Source organism: Anomalospiza imberbis, chromosome 7 (genome assembly GCF_031753505.1).
Source record: "Anomalospiza imberbis isolate Cuckoo-Finch-1a 21T00152 chromosome 7, ASM3175350v1, whole genome shotgun sequence".
Taxonomy (NCBI): domain Eukaryota; kingdom Metazoa; phylum Chordata; class Aves; order Passeriformes; family Viduidae; genus Anomalospiza; species Anomalospiza imberbis.
This window is the reverse complement of record NC_089687.1, coordinates 9,264,163-9,274,685: the sequence shown is the minus strand read 5'-3', so window position 1 is coordinate 9,274,685 and position 10,523 is coordinate 9,264,163. Positions and strand designations below refer to the sequence as shown.

The following is a 10,523-nucleotide window of genomic DNA, read 5'->3' as shown; positions in this document are numbered from 1 at the left end:
GTGCTCTCAAAGATATGGAAAATATCATTCTGGTTACTCAGCACTTCAGGAGAGATCTTGGAGGAAAAAAAAAAAAAAGCATAAAGCATATGTCTGCTGTTTTCTGAACATCAGAAAATAGTGCTGCTTTCCTAGTGTTCTCCCTTAGTGAAAACTCAGTTTTCCAGCCTCTATTTTACTTTTCTAGGGAGTGTAAATTCTCTGCAGCTAGAAGAAGATAAAGTTATGATTATAAGCAGACATTTTCCTCTTTGTTTCTCTGTGGGAGTTTGGTGGTCTTTCACCAGAGGGTTGGTGAAGGATTTATCTTTGAGGGGTATCATAGCTCCAGGTTCTTTCACTTACCTGCCAATCAGTTTCCATTCTCTGACGGGCTTGATTCCACTAGTTGCCTATGGAAAAGCCTGTTGATAAAGAAAAGAGAAAGGTTAATTGTTTTGTTAAAAAATAATGATAATAAAACCCCCTTCTCTTCTGCTCAAGAGAATTCCTACAAAATTTGGGTTTCATATACTGTAAATAAAACCCAATAAAATCGTGATTGATTTCAAACTGGAAACACAACAGTAGCACTAATCCTTCTCTCTGTCCAGGTTTTTTTGCATCTTTTCTTCTTTCTGGAAATTAGCTTAGACATTAGATTAGAAAAACCTTTTTTTCCATTTGCTGCATTTGTTTCTAATGTGTTTCTTACTACAAAATCTTTTGTTCAGAGGAGCAGGGCAAAGGCCCACTAGACTTAATTATCTCTTTCAAAACTGTTCAGCTTTTCCAGTAGTACTGTGTGACTTTGGTTGGTTTTTTTCAATAATGTTTTTTCCTACAGGGAATTCAAGTCAGACCAAAGTGTAGAAAATACATCCACTGGAGGGCAGGCCTGAATCTGGCAGAAGGTGCTGAAAAGGCCCAGGAGAAAAGATACCAAAGTTCCATTTTGCTGAATGAAAGCTGTCATGAATCAATCAGGACTGGACAGTGAAGAACTAAGAGATGGCCTTTTTTCTGAATGGATTCATGACCACAAATTTGTAGCCTATAAAATGGGCTCCAATAAGAGTGCATATTTAATAAGAAGGGTCCTAGATGAAGCTTCTGACATTGACTAAAACTAAAATAAACCTAACGTCACAATTATTAGTTGCAGTCAGCAAATCCGAACAGGACTGATCCACATGGTGCTGATCAGACAACACCAACTGCATCCAGTGGAGCTGAATTCCAGCCTGACCTTGGCCCATAGGCTCCCTGTGATCCCATGGCAGCACCACCTTCCTGCAGGACTTGTGATCTGAGCTCTCTGGGGTGAAAGGTGTCTCCTGGGGCGTCCTTCCACACTGTGCAGGCAATCCAGAGGCACATGGGATGTGCACAGGCAGAAGTGATGTCTGGCTCCACCACATGCTCACAGCCAGACCAGCCCCTGGGCATGCTCAGGAAAGAACTGCTCTGGGTGTGCACCTGATGTCCACTCTCTGGACTTGCAATCTGTGCACTCTTTACTGCCAGGTCCCCTACTTCCAAGGAGGTGGCTGTACCTCAGAGTTAATTACATGTGACTGGACCAAGTACTTCATGCAGTCTGGCTCAGCACTTCGGGATGTTAAACCTTTGACACTCCAGACATAATTTTTGACTTTGAGAGCTACCAAAATCATAACAAAAGGAAAGAGTTTATTTCATGTGGCAGCTGAAGATCCCATATTTAATGCTGCATGACTTTATCAATCCTTGGTTTTCTTTCAGACAAACTGAAAACTCAGTTTTCTTTTGCTAGTTTTTATGGGAACACATTAAATGAACTTCCTCCTTTCATCAGTGACTCACTCCTAGAAAGGCTATTTCACAAAGAGTATCTCCATTCCAAAGGAAACAAGCTGTTCCCTCTTACATTACTCAAGTAGCTGCAGACAAACTAAAATACATTAAGTTAAAAGATTTCAAAATGCATTAGAAACATAGTTCAGAGACAGTCAGCTTTATTTCAAGTACTTTTCTGATGTAATTGCTGCCCTTTAATAAAATCAATCAAGCCAAATACTAAAATCAACTAGAAATTCTCAGGGCCTGGCTGGAGACACTTTACAACCCATGGAGTCTGTAAGTTCATAGATGTCTCATAGTATTTAATAGTGGTCACACAAATTATTTAGAGTCTATTTTGATCAGAATCAAGATATAAATCAGAACAACTCCAATCTGAGATTGCTAAAAGCCAGTGAGACATTTGTTCAAGTCAACAGCTGCAGTTTTTACATATATTAGAATCTGTTTCCTGTAATGTGAATTAGTCTTACCTGGAGATGTGAATAAGGTGATAATATAAGTGCTTTCATTAGAAATAACTATGGACATGTTTAGAGTTGAGCTGCTGCGGCTAATTTCATGAAAGAAAACACACTAAAGAATTCCTCAAACAAACAGTTAAATCCCCAAATAAACAGTTGAAAGTATGTTAACTTGAAGGCATGGGTCTGAGAAACAGTCAGGCTTTCTACACAGAAGAAACACAGATGTATAATCATATTTTTAAACAAAGAGAGAGATTTTATAAAAATACGAAATATTTCCCTGGCAGTGTGTAGTATAACACAAGAAAATGCAAAACCAGCATGTTACATGTCAGTCACAGGAAGAAGGTATTTGAAAAAAGATTCTTCTGGGGAATATTTGTAAAAGGCAACACTTCTTAAAGCATTCAGAGGTGCAAATGTTACAAGTGACCACGAATCTTTCTAGCTGAAGGACAGTCCAAGAAGCTGCCTGAGATCTGACTACCATGGGTGAAAACAAAGGACGGGTAATTCCAGTATTACATTGAGTGATAAAAAATAAAACATTTTTAGGATCTTCTCTGTGAAACTCCAAGATTGTCCTACTGTTGTTAGTGTAAGAATTTACCTCAGGTACACTACCTGTAAGTAGGCCTTCCAAGAGTGTTCCATGCCAAGGAACATTTGTATTTATGACACTGTTTCTGTTACACATTGCAAGTGCAACAAATACTCAAAGCAAACAAGATTAAGAGGTAGGCAAATGTTGAAAGTACAAAACCAAACAAGAATCTGGACACATGCAAAACTTTCCAGTGCTAAGCTATGTAAAAATGACTTCAGGTTCATCTGAGTTCTTTCCACAGGTTAAAAAAATAAAAGCTCATGTAAACAGCTATTTTTGTCTCTGTGTCATTGTGTCTGGATTTCTTTATTTTCAGAGGCCTGAAATCAGATTGCAAACCTCACATGTGCATATTTTAACAGGGACAGACTTGTATATATTCCCTTGTCTTAATGATAAGAGACTGCCACAACCTCTTGCATGGTCAGTGTGTTCAGTCTCATCCAGTAACTTCTGCATAAAGCCAAAAAAATCCAATTATCAAACATAGGCACCTTTTTCTGTCTCAGATGCTCCCTTTTGGTTTTCTTTATGAACATTTTATCAGACTTGGATTATCCTGATTTGATGAAGAGACCTTTGGGAAAATATTTTTCATGTGGGCCACTCCTATGGTCTTTATTTTCCCTTCATCCTTTTGGGAAGAACTTTCTTCCACTATCTATCCCCACTAGCTAGAATATTTGTTTTAATCTAGTACATAAATTGTACATCAATCTCCAACTCCTGCAACAGACATTCACTTAAAGAATAATCATAAGCACAGCAGTAATTTATTACTTCTTTCCTCAGAGTACAGGAATAGTTTTACTTCTCCCATGTGAGATGTCAGCAATACACAGAGTGGGGAATTTTGATGTCCTTCAGGGTACTTACAAAATTCTGTCACCATGTTCTGCTAAAAAAGAAATTTTCACTGTGATGTGCTATATTTACAGGGGAGCAGATAGGACAGTTGTGCTTTTTCAACTGTCTCCTTCCTGATAATTTTCCTCAGTTTTTTGGTTATTTTTAGAGTGATTAGTATAAATTAGTAATGTCCCTCTGTCCCTTTGGGAGTCTAGAACACTCCAGAGCAATAAGCACAAACAACCTGTGGGGTCTGAGAGACTGAAAGGAGGACTGTCCACAATCAGCAAGCTGTGTAATGCCTGAGATTAAAGATTCCTTTGTTTGCATCCTGGCACAGCTCTTACACTCAGATCTATGAAGGTATTTGGATGCTTCACTGCCAGGGGCATCAGAGGGAGACAGGACTTGAATTCTTTGCCATCTGCTCCCTCAGCATATGATGCCATCTTAAACATACAAGATTTAACAGAGAACATTTAGCAGCATTTAACAGCAGAACAAAGTAAAGGCTTTCCAAGGGAAGCAGGCTATTCTCAGGCCCCTTCTGTGTAACTCCAGCCTAGCAGAATGAAGTGATCTCTCAGGAACCAAGTTCCACTCTATCACCTTAATTATAGGACTGTGTCCATGGCAAATGTTTAATGCAGTGAGAAACATCCAAATCTGAAAGGGCTAATGCAAATGGCATTGATGCCAGTGACACAATGCTCTTTGTTTTCAGCCAAGGCACATCAGAACAAAAACTCAACTTCTGAAGACACTTCAGTATGTGGCTTTTGCAAAGCTAACTTTCATTTTATCTGTCTATTGGTATAAACAGTCTTCTAAATAATACATCAGGATAATGTATCCAATAATGACTAGAAATAGCCACAATGATCAAGATGTGACCAGGAACTTGTGACCAACACAGTGTTAGAGTCTCCACAGGAAATGGCAGAAAAGCAGTCTTAATGTTAATAGAGCTGCTGCTGTTTACAGTTTATTTCTTATAGAGGTGTTCTGTTGAAGTTTCCTTGAGGACTGCTACTCCCTTACTGCACCTTCTTTGGACCAGAAAGCACCAAGGATGACAGCCAGTATTCTCAAACAACGCTGACAGACAGAAAGAATCTATACATGTGAACATGGTTGCTCTTCTTTTTATTTCCATAAAAATGGGATCTGATCCTCAGCTGAAGCTTCATCTTGATTGATACTAGAGGAGAAATACCAGTTTTAGGACATCAGCAGTAACGGTAACTGTCTGGTGTTGTGATAAATAACTGGTTTGCAGATGATTAAGTAATATATCTTTTAATATAAATTAAATCAAAGTTCTAGCTTTCACAATTTCAGAAAAGGCTTTAAAACATACTGCAGCTTAGAAACCAGAAGCAAAAGAGAAAGAAGTACAGATTGTTTAAATATAATTCTGACATTCTGGATATCCGTCTTGAGCTTTAAATGTCTGTGTTTGGCATTACTGAGCACATTGGCTAAGATCTGGACAGCAGTTTTACCTTTTGACACTCATTCCTAGTGCGGAAATCATGTGAACCTCTTCATGCCTCACTTTCTAAATATGAACTACACCAATACACAGAAAATCTGTGTGTTGTCTAGAGGGCTAGATCAGTTTGCATCAGCTGAAGCTTCATGGTGATACCCAGGGGTGCTCTTTCAGATCTCCTCTCTTTTTTCCTGCTGGTTAATTGAGTGATCAGGATCACTCATCATGTATGTTATTAATCACTGTTAACTTTTAATTCTGAAGAACCAGAGTTGCACTCCAAAATGCAGGAGTCTTCAAGCATGTCTCTTCTAAGGTGGCAGGTCTGACTGCAGCACAAAAAAGCTGTCCATGCTAGTTTCAACCAAGGTTGATTTAAATGTGAGCACCATGAGCCTTCTTGGATGCTGAACACTGATGTTCTTGACTAGTCTGCACTGAAGCCTGTCTTTGTTACTACCAGGATTGGAACCGTTCAGTTAGCTTGGATCACTCCTCTCAGCAATTGTGTGAATATCAGTACCATGAATAGAAGCTCACAACCTCTCTATCACCTGCTTTTAGCCAGGCAAGAATATGACTATACTAATTTGAGTGATAGTAGAATGATGGCTGACGTACTGGGAACAGCACTGAAATCGCCCTGGTTCCATAAATTACTATTTCCAGTGGCACAGATTAAAAGGGAAGGCTGCAGACAGGAAAACCTTACTGGATTAGGACCTCAACAGAATGAGGCAGGTTTGAAAGACAACTCATCAGTAGGATTTTCAGCATTTTCTAGGAGGAAGGATCCACAGAGGAAGGGTTCATCCAGGCAGCTGGACAGGTGCTTGCACAAGGGATAAATGAATGATCAAGGTGGATTTTACTGTCATAGCAGACGCAGCTGCTTTGTTCCCTTTCAGCTGCTCTACAGTGTTACTAAGCAGCCACTGCAAATTATGCTGTGTTCCAGCAGGGGATGGGAATACTCCTCACATAGACACGGACGGGTTATTAGCAGGATGAACCAAACTTCAGAAATCTGAGATTCTCAGGTCTGTATCTTACACAAGGAATCAGAAGCTTTTCAGTCACTAGCTCTGGTGGTGGGCATAGTTCACTTTGCAGCATCCTGACTCTCCTGTACCAATATGGAAAACAACTATCCATGATTGCTGACAGTACCTGCACAGGGACATCTGTTCCTGCTGTGTCACCAGAAGTAGGAAGGAGGTTGAAATGTGATGCTGCCTGCAGGGAAAGGTACTTCAGAGGCAGGGAAGCAAAAAGAGAATTGTTTGAAAGCAATTCTCTCTTGATACTTGATGTCCATTTTCAGGACAACATACAGAGAAGTAATCATGCAAATCCAAACTCAAGGGAAATAAGCCTTGGTTTCTTCATCTGGTGCTCTGAAATTCAGCCAGTAACACATACAGCCAAAATCCCTGAGGTGACACAGTGCATTGTTGTTTTGTAGGCAATGCATATTGGATTACTGGATGCTCCACACTGTGAAATTATTATAAACCAGTAATTAGCTGGTGATGGTGATAATTTGGTTCAGAATTCTGAAGCCAAATAAAATGAACTGATTAAAAATAATGCAGTTAACTCAGTCTCTTGTACAATTAAAAACTCAGAGAAACTGACTGAAGTATTTAGAAACATAAGGAAAAACTGTAACCATTTAAAAATGTGCTCAGCTAAAAGTAGTTTTGGGTCCTTAACTGGAAATGTTAATTCTTTAAAGGCAGAAGGACATGTTATTGCTTTCACCTTGGAGAGCTCTCGCTCACTTAAACACAGTTTAACCTTTGGATGGTACAACATGAATGTGCTGGAACTAAACAGCGCCTGGCACAAGTGAGAAGCTCGTCAGAAGACGTTTTCTGATCTACCAGTGCTTTGGAAAAATACTTCCTGCAGGTGTTCTGAAATCACCTAGAGTTTTTCAGGAGCTGCTTGATTTAATTTTCAAGTCCCTGCTGTGGTCATACAGACATAATCTGGTAGGTCCCTCACGACCAATTACCTTCTGCAGGTGTAAAGTGGTAAAGATAGCCCTGTCAGATGTGCCTGGCTTCTTTTTTGGCCAAATTCAGCTTTCTTAGACAACACAGAGGAACACAGCCAATGAAAGGATGGCTCAGTACTTTGACCAATTCCAGCTTTGGAGAAATGATACATTATTTGAGAGGTCCATAAAAATGAAGACTCAGAAGACAATTTTGACCAAGTCCTTCAGTCTGTGGGAGTGGTATGAATGGAACTGCATTCCTGGGAATGACAGGAGGTCCTTCTGAGCAACTCAAGAGACCCTGCAACTGACAATATTCCAAACTACAAGGCCCAGAGAAGGATTCTGTGACTGTAGCATTGTATTCCTGAGGGTTCTCCAGGCCCTACACCAAAGCAGCTACCACTGACCACACTTTGGCAGCAGGCAGAGCTGGAGGATGCCAAGGAGGCTGCTCAAGCTGGAAGAGCTGATTCCATACCAGACCAAACAGTTGCAGACACTGGTCACTGCTTACATTCCTCTCTGAAGGCTTTTTATACTTCAGGAAAAAAATCCCAAAACAACAAAAATATTTTGAGAAGGTTGTCTTATCAAGCTGCATTTGCTTGAAGAAAAGGACTTATTCCAAGCAACCAGTGCTGGTACCCAGTGCACACACAGACTGACAACAGGAGAAGAAAACAGAGGAGAAAACCCCAATTTTTAAACCAATTCGCCTTAAAATAACTTCTATGCAAAAGCTAGGAAGCCCTCATATGGTGTCTCTAAAGGAACCATAAGAATTATGCACTCACAGATTGCAGAGCAGCACATTACAATTACATTTGCAAAGAGATTTACCCACACTTGTACACAGAGAAGTCCTTATTCTCTACCTTTATCCAGTCTCCTAAGGAAATGACACCAATTGCATCTCCCCCAATAAATTATAAACCTGCCTGCTGTTTTCAACTAAACAGAAAGAGGAGGAGAGGGCTCAGCAAAAGCTAAAACTCTCCATGGTTAAACAGCTGGGGAGAAGCATTTGAGGTGTTTCCATAAGGCAAAGGATGCAGTGTGAGCGTAGACAGAAGAAAATCTGTGCAGAAAAAAGACAAGATAACAAAAAAACTTTCAACTTGGAATGACTGAACTTTGCATTACAAATTCAAAGATAACAAGGTTTCTTTAGTTTATGAAATATTCTTATGAGCTGAAAATATAATTTCACCCATTTCTTTACATCAGACACATTGCTATTTTTCTCCTAGCCTTCTAATAAAATATAATTAATTTACATTTTAAAGACTTTGATGAGTTTTCTCATCATAGAACAGTAAGTGAGATTAATAATCCTGTTACTGAGCACTTAAGTTCATGGATCATTTCCACAGTAACATTTTCTTAATTTTTAAAACGTACCTTTTATTTGATTTAGAGGTTAGTGCTAATTTATGTAATAAGAGGGAGAAAAGCTGAAGAGTGAGTCAGTGCTTATTAACCTTGCTAATAGGACAGGCTTTTTCAGGCAAAATGGATATATCTTAATTAGTGAAACGGTTGCATTGTCATTTAGCCAATTAATCCTTTCCAAACAAGGGAAGCTGTAGCAAGTTTACTTGCAGTGAATGGAAATAAACTTGTCTGCACATTCTGCACATCAATTCACACATTTTGACTTCCCCACTTTAATCAGTAAAAATGCAGCCCTTAGATTCCCCAAATAAGGCACATTTTCCATTATATCACTCCTTTTTCTTCCAATTAATTTTCTGTAACATCTCAGTCCTTTTCATCAAACACTGAATACAGAACTGTGAAAAGCCACCAACTGCAGATTATAATTCTTAAGGTTTATGTCCCATTTCTGGAAGTGTTCAGTAGTCAACCAGGGGTTGACTTAAAGTGGTCTCATGAAAACCTAAGACTTCAGATTATTTAGCCAAATTCCATGTTCTTAGACACAGCTGGACTGGTTCTGATGGTTTATCACCTCTGCATCCTGGAAGGATATAAAGTACAGACATCTGCACACTGCCATCAGTCTCTTTGAATTTTAGGAAGATTTTAGTGCAAGGTAGTGGATTTTCTTACCTTCTCTGCACACTGAAACCTGCCCCTTAAAAACCCTGAAACATTGAAAGGAGGATGACTTCTACAGAAAGGGAGTTCATTTGTTTGAACACTTCTGTCTACCGAAGCATTTCCACTGGGATGACCAGGAAACTGTTCTGGAGAAGGGAGGCAGAGTGACACTGCTATAAGAAAAAGAGATTGACTTTGTTCAATCACTATAGCTTCTGGACACTTATTCTATCTTTACTAGACTATATATTTAGCTGATAGATAAAAGTTCCAAAGAATTATCTATGTTTGATTTACCTAAGCAGTGAATTATGAACTGTGAATGCTTTCACTGTAAACTCTGATAATGTTTTTGTCATGGTCATGTTAAAAGACATACTCAACTCTTAGGTGATCTCTTAAAAGATCAACTGCTTCCCTCAGGACTCCTAGAAGATAAAAAGAATGTGTACAAGTTCAGGCAGTTGTTAGTAGTTAGAGAAATCTGCAGATATCCAGACCTACATTCTGAACAATCCCTTGTCAATTAGACAGTTAGCAGAAATGTAACAACTTTTTATTTCTTTGAATGAGCAGAGATAGTTTGTAGCTAGTATAATAGAGGCGATTCTACAGCTTTTTCACCCTGCTTACCCATTTTCTATCTCCCTGAGCTTTTTACAGCTTGTCTATACTGATCACTCTCTGAAATAAACTTCTTTTCTTAGGAGCTTTAAGTATGCCTGGAAAGAAGTATGGCTCCCAGGAATGTAGTGTGTATTGTTGCAATTTCCATGCCTTTTAGTACAGAAGATTTGTGCTTTTCTGCACAAACAGCCTGGACCACTCTGTAAAATGAGCAATCAATTCACTATTGATTAAAACAATTTTGTCTGAAGTCCAGTTTGCTGACAAGAAAGTAGGAGACATCTCAGATGCAAGATGATAAGCTGAGAAATCTCCTTTCCTAGGAAATACACCCAGAGCATTATAGGTTTCTTATGAGGTTCTGTTGTTCATTCACTCAATCCATGCATGCTTTTGCCAAGACCTGTGCACTGAATTAAATCCCTGAACAGCTAATGAGACTTGTTTGGACATTGTCTTTGGCAGACAATAATGGTGTTCAAGGCTTCCTTTTCCTTAAAAATATCAAATTTATAGTTTACTGTTGCAGTTCAGTGGGTGCCCTGCAGCTGGGCCCCACAGATAGGAATGTCCGAATGACCCTTA

The 10,523-nt window shown here is 39.2% G+C and overlaps 1 long non-coding RNA gene across 1 annotated transcript; it reads right to left on the bottom strand.

Annotated features, from left to right (window-relative positions):
* Positions 1-374: 374 nt before the first annotated feature.
* On the bottom strand, positions 375-10,456 carry LOC137476893 (uncharacterized). Its single transcript, XR_011000680.1, has 5 exons — positions 9,609-10,456; positions 9,321-9,457; positions 6,410-6,736; positions 2,295-2,374; positions 375-404 (listed from the first exon to the last, which is right to left on the bottom strand). It is a non-coding gene; the product is annotated as an uncharacterized lncRNA (long non-coding RNA).
* Between the last annotated feature and the right edge of the window lie 67 nt (positions 10,457-10,523).